The sequence below is a fragment of the Hevea brasiliensis genome, chromosome 10 (genome assembly GCF_030052815.1).
Source record: "Hevea brasiliensis isolate MT/VB/25A 57/8 chromosome 10, ASM3005281v1, whole genome shotgun sequence".
Classification (NCBI taxonomy): domain Eukaryota; kingdom Viridiplantae; phylum Streptophyta; class Magnoliopsida; order Malpighiales; family Euphorbiaceae; genus Hevea; species Hevea brasiliensis.
Window position 1 is genome coordinate 34,344,963 of NC_079502.1, and position 19,911 is coordinate 34,364,873.

Below are 19,911 nucleotides of genomic sequence, written 5' to 3' on the forward strand. Positions count from 1 at the left end.
CTTCAACTGATAGAACATGAGATGGGTCAGATCTGTACCTCCTTAACATGGACACATGGAAGACACTGTGTATCCTTTCTAGCTTTGGAGGTAATGCCAATCGATATGCCAAAGGACCCACTCTTTCCAGAACCTCATATGGTCCGATAAAGTGAGGACTCAGTTTCCCCTCTCTGCCAAATCTCATAATCCTCTTCTAAGGAGAAACTTTAAGAAATACCTTATCACCCACTGTATATTCAATATCTCTTCTCTTCAGATTAATATAGGACTTATGACGGTCTGATGCAGCCTTGAGTTGATCTCTGATCAATCTGATCTTTTTGTCTGTCTGCTGAATAATTTCTGGACCAATCATCTTTCTTTCACCTACTTCATCCCAATATAGGGGAGTTCTACACTTTCTGCCATACAAAGCTTCATATGGAAGCATCCCAATGCTTGATTGGTAGCTGTTGTTATAAGCAAACTCAATCAAAGGCAAGTGTGTATCCCAACTACCTTCAAACTCAATCACACAAGCTCATAGCATATCCTCCAAGATCTAAATTACCCTCTCAGACTGGCCATCTATTTGTGGGTGGAATGTGGTGCTGAAGTTCAATCTAGTTCCTAAGGCTCTCTGAAGACTACCCCAGAATTTAGAAGTGAACCTAGGATCTCTGTCTGATACAATCGATACTGGCACTCCATGCAGTTTTATAATCTCATTTATGTATAATCTGGCCAATCTCTCCAAACTATAGTCCATCCGGATTGGCAGAAAGTGAGCAGACTTGGTCAGTCTGTCAACTATAACCCATACTGCATCATAACTATTCTGTGTCCTCGGAAGTCCCATCACAAAATCCATAGTTATCCGTTTCCATTTCCACTCTGGTACTGGCAATGGATGTAACAAACCTGCTGGTACTTGATGTTCTGCCTTCACTTGCTGACAAGTTAGGCATTTGGAGACAAAATCAGCTGCATCCCTTTTCATACCCATCCACCAGTAATGCTCTTTTGGCCCTCTGTATATTTTAGTTCCACCAGGATGCATAGCAAAAGGAGACTCATGTGCTTCCTTCATAATGATCTGTCTCAAGTCAACATCATTAGGAACGCACATTCTACCCTGATGTAGCAATAAACCATCATCTCTCATAGAGAATTCAGGTTTCTTGCCCTGCTAGACTTCTTTCAGTAGCTTCTGATATTTTTCATCATTCTGAGCAGCCATTCTGATCTGATCAATCAACACTGGCTGTATATGCCATGTAACTACTGTCTATCCCTCATCATCAATCTCCAAACTGGCATGCTATGCTTTCAACTCATGTACCATGGACAATGGAGAAACTCTGAGACTTGCCATAGTCTTGCAACTTAAGGCGTCAGCCACCACATTTTCTTTCCCTGGCTGATAGTCTATTAAGCAATCATAGTCTTTAATTAGTTCTAACCATCTCCTCTGCCTCAAATTCAATTCCTTCTAGGTGCCTAGGTACTTCAAGCTCTTGTGATCTGTGTAGATGTTGCATTTCTCCCCATACAAATAGTGTCTCCAGATCTTCAGAACAAAAACAATAGCTGCAAGCTCCAAGTCATGTGTTGGGTAATTCCTCTCATGCGGTTTCAACTGGCGTGATGCATAAGCAATGACATTCCGATCTTGCATCAGTACATAGCCTAACCCATTGTGAGAAGCATCACTATAAACTGTGTATTCTATACCCGAGGTAGGTAAAGTAAGGACTGGAGCTTCAGTCAAACACCTTTTCAACTCATCAAAACTCTGCTAACATTTATCCGTCCACTGAAATTTTACATCTTTCCAAAGCAGCTTGGTCAGTGGAGAAGCTAACATAGAAAACCCTTTCACAAATCAGCAGTAGTATCCAGTTAAACCCAAAATACTGTGAATTTCTGTGATATTCCTGGGTGGCTTCCAATTAAGGATAACTTCTACCTTGCTGGAATCTACCTTGATCCCTTCAGCTGACACAACATATCCCAAAAAAGAGATTTCTTTCAGCCAAAATTCACATTTCAACAATTTGGTGTATAGTTGTTTCTCACTTAAGGTTTGTAGTATAATCTGCAAATGTCTATCATGCTCCTTTGCATTCCTTGAATATATCAAAATATCATCAATAAATACCACCACAAATTGGTCAAGATATGGTCTGAAGATAGTGTTCATCGGATCCATAAAAGCAGCTGGAGTATTAGTTAACCCGATGGCATTACTAGAAACTCATAGTGGCCTTATCGAGTTCTGAAAGCAGTTTTTGAAATACTCTGCTCTTGCACTTTCAACTGATAATAACCAGATCGCAAATCAATTTTGGAGAATACAGCTGCACCCTTCAACTGATCAAATAGATCATCAATGAGAAGCAATGGATATCTGTTCTTTATTGTCACCTTATTCAACTGCCGACAGTCAATACATAAACGGAGAGTGCCATCTTTCTTCTTAACAAATAATACTAGCGCTCCCCAAGGTGACACACTAGGGCGGATGAAGCCCTTTTCAAGTAGTTCTTGTAACTTTACCTTCAACTCCTTCAATTTTGCTGGTGCCATTCTATATGGTGTTATGGAGATTGGATCCACACCAGGCATAACATCAATCTCAAACTGCACTTCTCTTTCTGGAGGTAATCCTAGCAATTCATCAGGAAACACATCTGGAAAGTCATATACTGTAGGGATGTCCCTCAATGCTAGATCCCCACTTGGGTGTCTACCACATGTGCCAAGTATGCTTCACACCCCTTTCTGATCATTTTTCTGGCTAGTGCAGCTGAAATGATGTTTGATGGCAATAGCTGCCTCTCCCCGTGTATTACCACATCACTGTACTGAGGGAGACCAAAAGTGACTATCTTTAATCTACAGTTAATCATGGCGTGATGCCTGGCTAACCAATCCATGCCCAAGATGATATCATAATCTCTAAAGGGCATTTCAATCAGATCAGACAGAAAAGTATGTTCTTGGATCACCAAAAGACAATCCTTATACATTCTATTGACCCTAACCTCTTGTCCTAGTGGACTTGTTACTAGCACCTCAAAGTCCATTTTCGCACACGGAACAGCAATGCAATCAATGATGCTAGTACTCACATAGGAGTGGGTAGAACCCAGATCAAATAACACAAACACATCTTGATTAAAAGTTGAGAAGGTACCAGCCACAATATCAAATGTCTCAGCCTCTTCTCTCTGTCTCATTCCGTAGACTCTGACTGAAGCACTGCTTTGCTCTGATTGATTCACTGTGCCTTGGCTGCCTACTGGACTACCTCTACCCCTGCTTCTACCTCTAATAGGTGGTTATGAACCTCTGGTGGCAAGATTCTAAATTGACCCTTCTGCAGTAGTAGGAGGTGGCCCAACTCTACGGGCACTGGTGCAGTCTTTAGCAAAGTGTGTTGTGCCTTCGCAGTTATAACAGGCTCCTGTGGCCTTGTAGCATACCCAACCATGATTTTTATCACAAGTTTCACATTGGCGGGGAGGGTAGGAACTTCTGGTAGTCTGCTGACTAGATGGAGGAAGTCTCTGTCCTGAAAATCTTCCCCTACCAGACTTTTTACCACACCGGTTGTGTCCCCCAAAGTTCTTTCTCTTCCCAGTAGGACCACTGGAACTCTGATCTACTGACTCTCCCTCTTTCTCTTTTTCTGTCTTCTCTGATTTCTTTTTCTCTGGGGCCGCTTCTGACTCAATTCTCTCTAATTCAAGTGCTTGAGAAATAAGCTTAGAGAAGTTAGTATGTTTGAATCCGACCACTTGTAGTCTGAGACTGGGCTTCAAGCCGGTGTCAAACCTCTTACATCTTTCCCTACTAGTAGAAAGGAGACTTCCTGCATAATGGCTTAGGCGGGAAAACTCCCTTTCATATTCTGCTACTGACCTACTTCCCTGTTTTAGACTTAAGAACTCCTGTAGCTTCTAGTCCACATAGGCATCTGGGACATATTTTTGTCTGAACTCCCGAAGAAAGTCATCCCAGGTTAGCACTGGAGGTTCCACCAAACTATGGGGAATGGTTTTCCACCAGTCATTTCCATCCCCCTGTAGTAGTGACACTGAATACTCAAATCTGAGCTCCTTTGTACAGTGCAGTTTCTTGAACACCCTATCCATTCTCTCCAACCATTGTTCTGCCTCTAGTGGATCTACTGTCCCCTTGAACTCAGTAGCCCCATATTTAATCAGCTTGTCATAGTGCCTAGCTAAAGGCTGTGGTTGTACCACTAGTGTCTGCAGTGGGGCTTGGGTAGGCATGTTTCCAGCCATCTGTTGGAACATTGCAGCCATCTACTGAGCAAACTGAGTAGGAAACTACGGTACTGAGGGGGCTGGTGCAGCTGATCCACTCACATTGTGAAGGGCTAGGGCTTCCCCTTATACCTCAGCCTCTATTGATTGATCGACTGAACGGTCCCCTTCTTCTATAGTCAATTAGAGGATATTACACCTCCTGAACAAATAACACAAAGAGATTTCCTCCCATTAGTGCATATTAATTATGTAATGTACTGTATTTATCAAACCATGGCATTGAGCAGTTGTACTGTGAAGAAAGAATATTCAAATTACAGTTCAAAACAAAAATTAAAAACTAGCTCTGATATCACTAAAACATGTCACACCTTACCCCTCCGTAAGGCATGACATGATCTCATAGTATACCTAATGAATTGCCAAACTTCGCCTACTGATAATTTATTAAATACACTACAAGAGATTTTAAACCTTTTCTAATTTCTTTTTTACAGTGGTGAGCACTATTGACGGTGTAAAAAAAATTTTTAACTGAAGTGAACCAATTAACAAATCTGAAGTATCAATAATTTTTGTAAAAATTTTGGCAGAGTACCATCTATATTTTGAATAAAACAGTTTTTCAAAAACCTATAAAAAGCACTTCCAAGATACTTCTTCAATCCCAAACTCCAATTATAGTTCAACACAATAAATTTCTCAACATTTGTCAACTCAATTCAACATCAATTTTCTAGTGTTTCCAAAATTTAAGATAAGAAAAATATGTCACAATATTTTTACAGGCCAAAATAATTTATAACTTTAGTTTACAACTGCTTAAGACCAGTACAATATATACATACAGTGCACAAACATTATCCCAAAAATTACAAAAGGTGGTATACTCAATATACCCGGTGGAATCCCAAAATATAGCACAAGCAGCCTACTCTGCTGCTCTGTCTGTTTGTCTACCTGCAACAGCAATGAAAATGCTATCGCTAAGCCAATGTCTTAGTGGTGCACAACATTAAGAAAATGCAATTTAAAACCATAAACCATAAATCATATAAACTATGGATACTTAAAATCATAGTTAAATTCAAAAGACAGAGAATGTCATAAAGAATTTATACTCTATTTCACAATATCTCAATAAATATCAATAAATCACATACACAACTTAATCATGATTCCAAAGTCTAATTCGTCCCAAAAGCCAATGGTTAATGAGGAATAACATAGCTAGCTAGCAATTATATGAGTACTCATCCTATTCGTTCTCAACTGACACACACCTCAACACTTCACTCAGAGAGGGAATTCAAAGCCAATTCGTCCCACTAGACAAGCTAGCGAGGAATTCAATCAAATATACATGATAGCTGTGGTTTCAAATCATTTGCAATATTTTTCAAGCAATAAGTATCCATCAAATTTCATTCAAACAAATTTTTCACAATTTAAGCAATAACATACAAATTGTCATAATTTATTTCAAGTGAAAATTCAAAAGAAATAACTGTTGTACACAAACCTCTGATAAATGCCTCTTGGCCTTAACTCAGTGGTTCCTTCTCCTTCTCTGAGTCTTTGCTAACTGAAACACATAATTTGAAGTGTTTCATAACTCTTTTAAATTATTTCTAATAATAAAGTTCAATAATTAAACTTATTTAATACTATTGCGTTCCTTAGTCAACCTATAATGTTGAACTTTGATGCACTCTAGGGTTATTAATTTTAATGTTACCAATATGTCACATTTTATAGTCCTTTAGTGTTGGTATATGTTACCAATTTCATTTTCATGTGTATTGCATTTTATTGCAGTTTATCAGATTTCAGTATGCTATTTTGACCTAACCGGATGACCTAGTTCCCTCAGTTTTCGAGTTCTGGTTCGAATTACAAACTTGTAGGTCTATGTCATAGTGAACTTTTGCCACAAATTTTAGGTTATTTGGAGTTTACTAGACCAAGTTATGGTCATTTTACTATTGCTGGACAGATTGCACTAAAATGGCAAACTTAGGTCATTTTTAGGTCATTTCCGATTCTGGCAGTTTTTATACCCGAAATTGTGCAAGCATTTTGACTTGCTTATGGTAATTTCTGGGTTTTTCTGTCTTCATAAAGTTGTAGCTCTATGTCTAAGCTTTCCATGGTATAAATTTCAGGTCATTTGGACCTGTTTTGAGTGAGTTATGGCCAAAATACTGACTGCTGTTCAAATGGTCAATTTTCAAGTTTGCAAAGTCACTAATCCGGATTTGGTCAATTCTCATGTCACTTTTTGGACAGAATTGAGGTAGGCTTTCTTCATGAAAGTTGGCACATTTTGTGCCTAGTTTCACCTCCAATTGGCCTCATACCAATTGGAGTCACACAATTCCATTTATAGCCTAAAACATATACTGCCCTTAACACATTTTAAAAGCACCAATCCAAATACACATTCAACCAATTATATCTTTACTTCCCAAACCATTTTGCACTTGTACCATACCATACTCATTCAATAGTTTACATTATAGAAACTTTGGGCAGAATATAATGAGCTTACATACATCAAATATAACTCCTAATTTACAATATCTAATTCTAAACAATTTTCCATATATTAATCCTAACCAATACCTATAATTTACACTACCAAATTACATACATTATCACTATTATTTCCTATACATGTGCTGCCACTTTTTGTACCATAGCTCAACAACTTTTCATGAACTTAAACATTACCTATCTTCACCATGAGGCTGCCAAAGTAATACACGTACATCAAACTTTGCATTTTAACTTTTCAAACTTACAAATCAAACTTTATACATAGAAATCAACTCCAATGCATTTAAACACCTAAATCAATACCCCAAATCACCAAATACATGAAGAAAACAAGTTAACATGTTGAACTTCCATGGCTGTCAAAATAGAGTATCACCCTAACTTATCAAACCTCATCTTTTCTTCTATAAATCAACTCACCATAACCTTAGTTACAATTTTAATGAAACAAGAAATGAAAACACCCACTTACCTCTTTGGAAGCTTGACCAAAACTTCACTAAAACCTCTTAAATTTGCTATCAACTTCTTCCTTACAAAGTGAGGATTAACTTTAATGAAGACCAATTATGCAAATCATGGCTTGAAGAGGGAGATGGGAGCTTGGATATGGGGCGGGCATGGGAGAGTTTTCTTCAAGCTTGGTTCGGCTGGTTTGATTATGAGAGGTTGAAGATGACTTTTTGATGTCCCAAGTGTACTTTATGTGTCCATAAATTGAGGTTAGTGGAGCACTAATGTAAAGTAATATTAGTTTAATCCAAAGTTTCACAATTTCCATATTTTTCCTCATTTCTTTTACTATTTAAATTATGTACCTCCATTTTAATTTTCATAATATTTTCAAAGTTTATTATCATTTATTTTTAATGGACATTTAGGTCAAAAGGCAACTCGGGGTGTCAAATGACCACAATGCCCCTATTCGGGTTGTATTCTTGATTTTTCGGTAGCACCAATTTTTGTCGGTTTCTCGATTTCTCATTTTTCTTTGTACTAATTACTTAATTTTTCTTTGACATTTCTAATGGCATTTATACTTCAATAGATGTTTATTTAAGTCTTAAAAATATTTTCTAGGGTTCCCCGCGATCCAGGGCTAGTCAACAGTCCACGCCGCCACTTTCCGGTGCGGTCACCCATCGCTACGATTTTTTACTCGTTTAACTTGGTAACATTTCATTGCTTTTATTTTTTCTTTGTTTTTCTTGTATTTCCGTCTATTGTATTTCATTATTTTATGTCTCCTCACTAACATTTAACTGTAGTTCTAGGTATTCTAGCTGTCCAGACAAGCAATGGTCACCGGAACAGTAAAACGCACTACCTAATATAGGGGTGTTACAAATTCACCCCTAAAGGTGATTTCTGACCTAACTGTCCAATAAAATAGGAGAAATGAAAATTTTGAAATATAAAATTAAATTAAAGAATTTATGGAAAAACAAAAGAAAAGAAAAGAAATGAAAATTTAAAACAATTTATGACACCACCCTAATGACCTAAGCATGAGGTAATAATTAATTTCAATTTAATTAATTATTTGACTAAGTCAAAGTAAGGGATAAATACACAAAAAATAGAAAAAAAAAATAAAATTTCCCATTCTCTTCTTCACCTAGCCGAATGTTCTCTCTCTCCTCTCTCTCTCTCTCTTTTTATTTCTCCTCCATTAAAGCTCATTTTGAGCTTGATAAAACCCTAAAATTTCCATAAATTCCCTCAAATTTCTTACTTAAATTTCATCCTTGCTACTTGAAAAGAAGAATTGAAGGAAGAAAAGTGAAGAAATTGAAAGAAATATTGAGGATCCAAAAGCTCCATTGAAGGTTAGTGGTTTAGCTTTTAATTTTATGTTTAAGTTCATGGTTAATATAGAAATACATTAGAATTGAAGGAATTGAAACAAAATCATGCAAATCCACACCATTAGGAATTTCGGCCACTATTAGCTCAACTAGTTTTTGCATGAGATTGATGCAATTCAGAGTGTAATTAAGTTGAATTAAGTGTGTAGAGAATGTTTAGACACTTAAATTGCATAAGTTGAATAAGTTGCAAAATTAGGGCTCTTGACCCTTAGGGTTTTGTTGGGGGGGGGGGGGGAGAGAATTGAGAATTTGGTAAATTAATGTACTTTGACCTAAATGAGGTTAAAAATTGTCAATTGGGACCATTTGTGATGTGTTTGAATGAGTAGAAATGAAGTGCAATTCGGATTGGCTAGGGGTCCCAATCTGGCAGTTTGACCTAGGTCCCTTTTAGGGAAAAACCTAAAATTCTGCTAACTCAATTGGTGTGAGGATAATTGAGAATGAAATTAGACATATAAAGACACAATTTTCATTTAGAGACCATGCCCATAAAATGACATTTAGATAGTGAACAATTAGGTCAAATCTGGATATTGTGCACAACCACTGTACAAAAATGACCAAATGAACAGTGTGGCCATAACTTTGTCTAGGCAAGTCCAAATGACCTGATTTTTGTGGCATTGGAAAGGTATGACATAGCACTACAACTTTCATGAAGAACACTAACCCAAATTCTGCCCATAACCAAGTCATTTTGCCACCCAAAATTGGGTCACCGAAACTGCCAGAATCAATAAAATGCCTAGAAAGTCTGGGTTGAACCTATCCGGCTAGCCTTAGTAAAATGCCCATATCTTAGGCTACAAAACTCCAAATGGAGTGATTCAAAAAGGGAATTAAACTTAGACAATAAGGAACGACCTTTATGAAGAACACTTAGCCAAATTTCTATAGTAACTAAAACAATGGAACAGTGCAAATGTAACACCCTAGGCAAATCCCACATTAGCAAAACACGGGAGAGATGCTGGGTTTATAAGTTAGCGGTTAGTAACCCCTAGCGACGCGTTTTAAAACCATGAGGGCTTCAGCCCAAAGTGGACAATATCACTAGTGGGTCCGGCCACTACATTTGTCGTATCAGAGCCGCTTTGCGTGCAACCTTGAGCGATGGTGGGGCAAACCTTAGCGAGGACGCTGAGTCTCATAAGGGGGGTTGATTGTAACACCCTAGGCAAATCCCACATTGACAAAACATGGGAGAGATGCTGGGTTTATAAGTTGGCAGTACGTAACCCCTATTGACGCGTTTTAAAACTGTGAGGGCTTCGGCTTAGAGCGGACAATATCACTAGTGGGCCAGGCCGTTACATTTGTGGCATCAGAGCTGCTCCGCGTGCAACCTTGAGCGATGGTGGGGCAAACCTCAGCGAGGACGCTGAGTTCCATAAGGGGGGTGGATTATAACACCCTAGGCAAATCCCACATCGGCAAAATGTAATGGCCCGGCCCACTAGTGATATTGTCCACTCTAGGCCGAAGCCCTCACGGCTTTAAAATGCGTCAATAGGGGTTATGAACTGCCAACTTATAAATACAGCAACTCTCCCGTGTTTTGCTGATGTGGGATTTGCCTAGGGTGTTACAATCCACCCCCCCTTATGGGACTCAGCGTCCTCGCTGAGGTTTGCCCCACCATTGCTCAAGGTTGCACACAGAGCGGCTCTGATACCACAAATGTTAGAGCCCGGCCCACTAGTGATATTATCCGCTCTAGGCCGAAGCCCTCACGGCTTTAAAACGAGTCAATAGGGGTTACGAACCGCCAACTTATAAATCCAGCATCTCTCCTGTGTTTTGTCAATGTGGGATTTGCCTAGGGTGTTACATAATTGGTGCATTGTAAATTGGTTATAGTCTGCCTAAAGTGACTATAATGTAAAGTAATGAATGGTTGTGGTATGATATAAATGCATAATTAGGTTAGGGAAGTGAAGTATGGTTAGTTGAATGTGTGATTGGTTGATGCTTCAAAAATGTGTTAAGGGCAGTAAGTGTTTTAGGCTATAAGTGGAATTGTGTAACTCCAATTGGTATGAGGCGAATTGGAGGTGAAACTAGGCACAAAATGTGCCAACTTTCATATTGGAAGCCTACCTAAATTCTGTTCGTAAAGTGACATGAGGACTGACCAAATCTGGATTGGTGACATTGCAAACCTGAAAATTGATCATTTGAATAGCAATTAGTATTTTGGCCATAAATCACTCAAAACAGGTCCTAATGACCTGAAATTTATATGGTTGGAAAGCTTAGACATAGAGCTATAATTTTGGTTACGACCACCAAACCCATAAATGACCATAAGCAAGTCAAAATGCTTGCACAAATTCGGGTATAAAAACTGCTAGAATCGGAAATTACCTAAAAATGACCTAAGTTTGCCATTTTAGTGCAACCTGTCCAGCATTGGTAAAATGACCATAACTTGGTCTAGTAAACTCCAAATGACATAAAATTTTGGCAGAAGTTCAATAAGACATAGACCTACAAGTTTGTAATTCTGACCAGAATCCAAAAATTGAGGGAACTAGGTCATCCGGCTAGGTCAAAATAGCAAACCAAAATCTGATAAATTGCAATAAAATGCAATACACTTAAAAATGAAATTGGTAACATATACCAACACTTGAGAACTATAAAATGTGACATATTAGTAACATTAAAATTAATTCACCTAGTGTGCATTAAAGGTCAGCATTATAGGTGGACTAATGAAAGGAATAGTATCAATAAGATTTAACTATGGAACCTTATGATTAGAAACAATTTAAATGAGTACTGAAACACTTTAAATTATGTGTTTTAGTTGAAAAGGATATTGAGAAGCATAAGAGACATTGAGTCAAGGCCTAAGGGTGACTCAAATCAGGTCTGTGCACAATACTTTTTATATTCACTGATTTTACTAGAAAATTTATTTGGAGAAATGAGTTATGAGTTTATGACTTGGGAAAATTTATTTGAAAAAAGTGTATTGCCTATTTTAGAAATGGAAATTTGAAAATGAAGTTTGTTTGATTATTTCCTGAATTATAATTGAATATTATAGTTTTAAATTGTGTTTGTGCACAATAACTTTAAATTATCGTTTTCCTATTGAAAACTTGATTAGTATGTATTGTGTTAATTATGGGTTTTGATAACTACTGTATTGCCACTTTGTGAATGGAAAATTGACTTTGGAAATTGATTATGTTTTGCATGAAATATTTGAATAATATGATTTGAAATTGTTTTTGATTCACACTTGGCATGGCAGTCCTTTACTTTGTTCCTCCTGTAACACCCCTCACCCGTCTACAATATAGCCGACCAAGGCGTGCTACACGGCGTGCCGAAACACCTAGTCTGTGATTATTTCATTTACTGAACTCAATTTGATTTTAAGATGTCTTTTATGTAATATTCATATCATGCTAATATATTTTCATACTTTAATAAAATTAGTGTTTCAAGATTGGTAATAAAAATTGGGTAAGGTGCCATCTGTATTTCGGACAAACTGTCCTTCCAAACCTGTTGAAAATAGTTTAATATGATAATATCAAAATCTCAAATATTTTACAGTCTCTATTTCTCAGTAAAATCAATAGACTTTTACAGTCATTAAACAGTTCCATAATATAGTCCATAATAAATCAAATATATCCAGAAAATCTCCATGTTATTTAATATGTACAAGATATTACAAACTTTAAAGCTTTCATAATATTACAAAATACAGGGCCAAATTTTAAATATACAACAAAAGTATAAAATACAAGATATCCTAAGTCCTACCATGTATGCAATGCAGTGCAGATGACTCTGGACTCCTATGCAGATCAGATGTCTCACCCGGTCGTAGGTCTACTGGGCTCCCCAGCTGTGTCTCCAATACTACGCGTTACAAAAGCAACGCGCTAAGCAAATTTGCTTAGTGGTGCCAAATATAAAGAAATATACACTAAAATAAAGTAAATAAAGTGTTTACGAATTTTTGGTGGTGTTGTACGTCAATAGACTGGATTTAGCTATTTGAATTTAATAGTACTTGAATTACTGCTCGTGTAGCCTATATACTGACCAGACTGGATAAACGGATTGTAACACCCCTCACCCATCTATAGTATAGCCGAGCAAGGCATGCTACACGGCGTGCCGGAACATCTAGTCTGTGATTATCTCATTTCTTGAACTCAATTTGATTTTAAGAAGTCATTTATGTAATATTCATATCATGTTGATACTAATAACATACTTTGTTAAAATTAGTGTTTCAAGACTGGTAATAAAAATTTGGTAAGGTGCTGTCTATATTTAGGACAAACTGTCCTTCCAAACCTGTTGAAAACAGTTTAATATTATGATATCAAAATCTCAAATATTTCACAGTCTCTATTTCTCAGTAAAGTCAATAGACTTTTACAGTCATTAAACAGTTCCATAATACAGTCCATAATAATTTAATTATGTACAGAAAATTTCCATGTTATTTAATATGTACAAAATATTACAAACTTTAGAGCTTTCATAACATTACAAAATACAGGGCTGAAATTCAAATATACAACAAAAGTACAAAATACAAGATATCCTAAGTCCTACCATGTATGCAATGTAGTGCAGATGACTCTGGACTCCTTTGCAGATCTGATGTCTCACCCGGTCGTAGGTCTGCTAGGCTCCCTAGCGGTGTCTCCAATACCTACGCGTTATAAAAGCAACGCGCTAAGCAATTTTGCTTAGTGGTGCCAAATATAAAGAAATATATACTAAAATAAAGTAAATAAAGTGTTTACAAATTTTTGGTGGTGCTGTAAGTCAGTAGACTGGATTTAGCTATTTGAATTTAATTGTACTTGAATTACTGCCCGTGTAGCCTATATACTGACCAGACTGGATAAACGGATATACTGGCACTGGGTACCTAGTACCTTGGGCCGTTACACCATCGGTCACAAAGTGTCTCCCGGTGTGCAAATAGCATGGCTAAAAAGCCATATAGTCAATCTGGCGATAAGCAAAAAATAAATACACAATATGTATAGCCATAGGTTATTAAAGTCACAGTGCGACATAATAAGCCGTAAAAACACAGTATGGCATAAAGCCATTTACAGAGCAGTTGTTCGAATCCTATTGGCATGCCAACCTATCCATACTAGTCAACTAGGCAAACTAGGGCACATTATTAATTAATTGTTTAATTCTTCAATTTTTGGAGTTTACTAACTATTATATAATTCACAAGTCAATGCATATGTTGACCTTTTTAGGTAATATGGATAAGTTGTTTCTAGCATCAATATGTCATAATTTATATCTCAATATGCTGCCAATATAGTGCAATTTACCATTTTTACAAGTTGGCATTCATTGCCAAAATGCTTCAAGCATCATTGTATGCAAATTGTCAAATTCTCAATTTTTGTGTGCTAGATTGGTCTAGCTTAAAGTCCTATTTCCCTTGGTTTTTAGCTTCTGGTCAAAGAAGCAAAATTGTAGCTCTATGTCTTATTGCACTCAGAGCAAAATTTCAGGTCATTCCGAGTTGTGTAGACCAAGATATGGTCAATTTGCTAAAGCTGGATAGATTGCACTTTTAGTGCAAAATTTGGTCAATTTTAAGGTCACTTTTGGTTCAGCAGATTTTGTACCCGAAATTTTGCAAGCCATTTGATTTGGTTCTGGCCATTTCTGGGCTTGGGTGTCTTCATAAGACTTATATATATAGGTCTTAACTATTCATGGTCAAAATTTTAGGTCAATTGGACCTGTTTTGAGTGAGTTATGGTCTAAACACTAACTGCTGCCCAAATGGTCAGTTTTCAGGCCTTAAATGCACTAATCCGGATTTGGTCATTTTTAAGGTCAGTTTCTAGGCAGAATTTTGGCAACCTTTCTACATGAAAGTTGGCCTATTTGGTGTCTAGTTTCACCCCCAATTGGCCTCATACCAATTGGTTCACAGTTTGGCACTTATGGCCTAATTTAGGTGCTGCCTTTAATACATAACCTGCATAAAGCTCATACACTCCCAATTTAATGTTCCTTCTCCTCCTCATTACTAGATTATTAAATCAACAACACTTCCATACATATATTGTGCACAATTTCAGCAACAATTTTGGGCAGAATGTTCAAGTGCTCAATGCACACAATTCATCATTAAGTTCATCATTCACTTCCACCAAAATTCAACATACTTAAATGCTAATATTACACATATACTTCAACATATTCATACTTCAATATCACTTACACATGCTGCCCACAATTTAACATTAACATATATCATTAATAACCACATGTTCACACACAAATTCATGCTATTAGGGGCTGCCAAACATGGCAGTTTGCTCAAGGCATCAAGGTTCCATTTCACACCTTTAATCTAAACACTCAATGCACATACTTAAATACAAACTTACTACAATTTTCATTTGAATTAATCAACCTTCATTTTCATTCATTAGAAGTAAAAATAACTCAAGCTCAACAAGGGTTCATGGCTGCCAAAAATGGACAAGTCCATTTCTCACTATTTCTTTCATTTCTCTTCACCAAAATACTCACCTCAACCTAAACACAAGATTTACTAAAGTAAGGGAGAGATTTTGAACACTTACCACTTGTGAGCTTCCTTCAAACTTCACCAAATCTTTTTTTTCTTATTGCTAATATCATCCCCAAGGTGAGTAGGCAAGCTTTAATGAAGGAACTAAGTAGAAAGGAGGGCTTGATCAATGGTGATTGGTGATGGAGGGAGTTTGGCCATGGTGGACTTCCATGGAAGTTAAATTCGTCCAAAACTTTAAAGGTTGAAGATGAAGATGATAATGAGTGCAATCTGCTGTCCCAAAGCATATTTTAGTGTCCCAATATTCAAGTTAGTGGAGCACTAAGCTCATTTTAATATTTAATTAGTTAAAGTTTCCTTATTTGCTCATTTTGCACCATTCTTTTACTATTTACATATTGTATACCATTTTAATTTTTTTCATGTCATTTCCTAAGTGCAATATCATTTATTCTTAATGGACATTGAGGTCAAAAGGCAACACTAGGTGTCAAATGACCAAAATACCCCACTTCGGGTTATATTCCCGATTTTTCGGTAACACTGATTTTTGTCCGTTTCTCGATTTTTCATTTTTCTTTGCACTAATCTATTAATTTTTCTTTGATATTTCTAGTGTCAATTACATTTCAATAAACCTTTATTTATGTCTCAAAATTAAATTCAGAGGGTTTCCCGTGGTCCTGGGGTCGACAACGGCCTTCCCAATGCAGTCACCCATCGCTGCGGTGCCGGCTCATTTAACTTAGCATCATTTTCTCTCTTTCATTTTTGTTTGATTTTTCTTGTATTTTATTTTTATTTATTTCATCATTATATGTCTGTTCACTATCACCGAAGTGTAGTTCTAGACATTCTGACTAGCTTGGACTGTTATTTGACTACTGGAGCAATAGAACGTACATAACACGTACAGGGAGGATGTTACAACTCTTCCCCTCTAAATAAAAATTTCGTCCACAAAATTTACTTGATGTGAAGAGCTGAGGGAACTGTTGTCTCATTGTCTCCTCGCTCTCTCATGTTGCATCTTCCGTGTTGTGGTGTCTCCATAGGATTTTCACTAGTAGAATTGTCTTGTTTCTGAGCTCTTTTACCTCTCATGCCAAGATTTTAATTGGTTCTTCTTCATATGTCAAGTCAGGTTGTACTATAATTTCTTCTGCTGAGATGACATGTGAAGGATCTGATCTGTATCTTCTGAGTTTCGAGACATGGAACACATTATGTATCTTATCCAGCTCAGGTGGTAAGGCTAATCTGTAGGCTACTGGTCCCACACGTTCAATAACTTCATATGGGCCAATAAACCTAGGGCTTAATTTTCCCTTTTTCCCAAATCTCAACACTTTCTTCCATGGTGATACTCTGAGAAATACTTTCTCGCCAACTTCATATTCAATGTCCTTTCTTTTCAAGTCAGCATAAGATTTCTGTCGATCTGAGGCAAATTTCAAATTGGCCTTTATCAGTTTCACCTTTTCCTCTGTCTGTTTTATCAAGTCTGGCCCCACTAGCTTATCTTCACCCAACTCAGTCCAACATACAGGTGTTCTGCATTTTCTCCCATACAGTGCTTCATAGGGTGCCATTTTTATGCTAGCTTGATAACTATTGTTATATGCAAATTCTGCCAGTGGAAGGTATCTATCCCAACTTCCCTCAAACTCAATAACACAACTTCTCAGCATATCCTCCAGGACCTATCACATATATTCGATTATTGTTATCATTATTAGTTTAATTATTGTTTACAATAACTCAATGAGTTTCAAAATTTACTTGGATTATTCTTTCTGACTGTCCATCCGTCTGAGGATGAAAAGCCGTACTAAAATGGAGTTGTGTGCCCAAGGATTCTTGTAATTTCTTCCAAAATCTAGATGTGAGCCTCGGGTCTCTATCAGATATACTGGAAAGTGGAATTCCATGTAGTCTAACTATCTCACTGATGTACAATTCTGCTAGCTTTTCCAGTGAGTAGTCAATTCTGACTGGCAGAAAATGTGCTGATTTGGTTAACCTATCCACAATCACCCATACTGCATCATGCTTCTTCTGAGTGAGAGGTAGACCACTGACAAAGTCCATAGTGACTCGGTCCCACTTCCATTCAGGTATGTTTATGGGCTGTAACAAACCTGATGGAACTTGATGTTCTGCTGTGACTTACTGACATGTCAAGCATCTAGTTACATAGTCAACTATGTCCTTTTTCATACCTGGCCACCAGTATTGGAGTTTCAGGTCATGGTACATTTTTGTGCTTCCTGGGTGCATAGCATACACTCTATTATGTGCTTCTTTCAGAATACTGGTTTTCAACTCTTTATCATCTGGTACACATACTCTTTCTTTATAGTACAGGCACCCATTTTCCTTCACTTCATATTCAGTTTCCTTCCCCTCAGTGATTTTGCCCATAACAGCCATTAATTTCCCATCTGTCTTCTGCCCATCCTGTATCTATTGTAACATATTTGGCTACACTTGCAACTCAGCCAAAATAACTCCATCATGAGTTAAGGATAGTTGGGCATTCAGAGATCTTAATGCTACAATAGAATTTCTGTTTAAAGCATCAGCGACTACATTTGCCTTCCCAGGGTGGTAGTCAATCACACAATCATAATCTTTCAGGAATTCAATCCATCGCCTCTGTCTCAAATTAAGTTCTTTCTGGGTTGGCAGATACTTCAGACTCTTATGATCTGTGTATATGTAGCATTTTTCTCTATACAAGTAATGCCTCCATATCTTCAATGCGAAGATAATTGTTGCTAACTCCAAATCATGAGTAGGGTAATTCTTTTCATGTGGCCTTAACTGCCTGGAAGCATATGCGACCACTTTCCCTTCTTGCATGAGTATACACCCTAACCCATTGTGTGAGGCATCACTGTAGACTACAAAGTCTTTTCCAGACATTGGCTGTGTTAACACTGGTGCCTCTGTCAACATAGCCTTCAGCCTCTCAAAACTGGCTTGACACTTATCATTCCAATCAAATTTCATATTCTTGTGTAGTAATTTGGTCATTGGAGCAGCTATCAAGGAAAATCCCTTTACAAATCTTCTATAATATCCAGCTAACCCCAAGAAACTTCTGATCTCAGTTGTATTTCTAGGAGGCTTCCATTCCATCACTGCTTCAATCTTCTTGGGATCCACTCTAATCCCTTCAGCTGATACTACATGTCCAAGGAATGCAATCTCATTCAACTAGAACTCACACTTGGACAATTTAGCATACAATTTCTTCTCTTTTAGAGTCTGCAGAACAATTCTCAAATGTTCATCATGTTCTGCTTTATCCTTGGAATACACCAGGGTGTCATCAATGAAAACCACTACGAATCGATCTAAGTATGGATGGAAGATATGGTTCATAAGGTCCATGAATGTTGCTGGAGCATTTGTTAACCCAAATGGCATCACTAGGAATTCATAATGCCCATACCGGGTTCTAAATGCAGTCTTAGGTACATCTGCATCCTTAACCCTTAGCTGATGATACCCTGATCTGAGATCAATCTTAGAAAACACACCGGCTCCCTTCAACTGATCAAATAGATCATCAATTCTAGGTAACGGATACTTGTTCTTCATCATTACTGCTTAATCACAGTAGTCAACACATAACCTCAGTGTCCCATCTTTCTTCTTTACAAATAGTACTGGAGCTCCCTAAGGCGACACACTGGGGCGTATAAACCCCTTGTCTAGTAATTATTGCAATTGGATTTTTAACTCTTTCAATTCAGCAGGTGCCATCCTATACGGAGCAATTGAAATCGGAGCTGTACCTGGCATAATCTCAATGGCAAATTCAATTTCCCTTTCTGGTGGTAAACTAGGCAATTCCTCAGGAAATACCTCAGAGAAATCCTCATCAGGTATGTCGGACAAGTCAAGTTTACCCCGCCTAGTGTCAACCACGTGTGCGGATAGGCTTCACACCCTTTTCTCACCATCTCCTTGCAATCAGAATGAGATGACATTGGACAAGAAATCTGTCCTTTCACCCACAACTATTATTTCTTCATTCTCAGCAGTTTTTAGAGAGATTCTCTTCAATTTACAATCTACTATTGCCTGATGATGGGATAACCAGTCCATTCCCAAAATCACATCAAACTCATGGAAAGGCAATTCGATTAAGTCTGCTAAGAACTCTTTCCCTTGAATCTTCAATGGACAGCCCTTATACACCTTGTTTACTACCACACTGTGGCCTAGCGGATTTGTGACCAGGATGTTTTGTTCACTTTCCTCCACTGGTATTCCCTTTTCTACGGGCAGCTTGATACAAATATATGAATGAGTAGATCCAGGATCCACTAATGCATGCACAGAAGTATTATAAAGGAGGAATGTACCCTTGATAACATCTGGAGCATCCTGTTCCTCCTGTGCCCTTATAGCATAGGCTTTGGCTGGTTTTCTGCCTTCTGCTCTCTCCACAGACTCTGACACAGGTTTCTGTGAAGTACCGGCTGCCTCAGCCTTACCCGGCCTTCTACCCCTTGGAGCTGGAGGGGCAGGCCTATCAGTTGATACCGGAGTGGATGTAGCAGTTCTGCGTGGATAATCTCGGACTAGGTGGTCTATAGATCCACACCGTAAACAA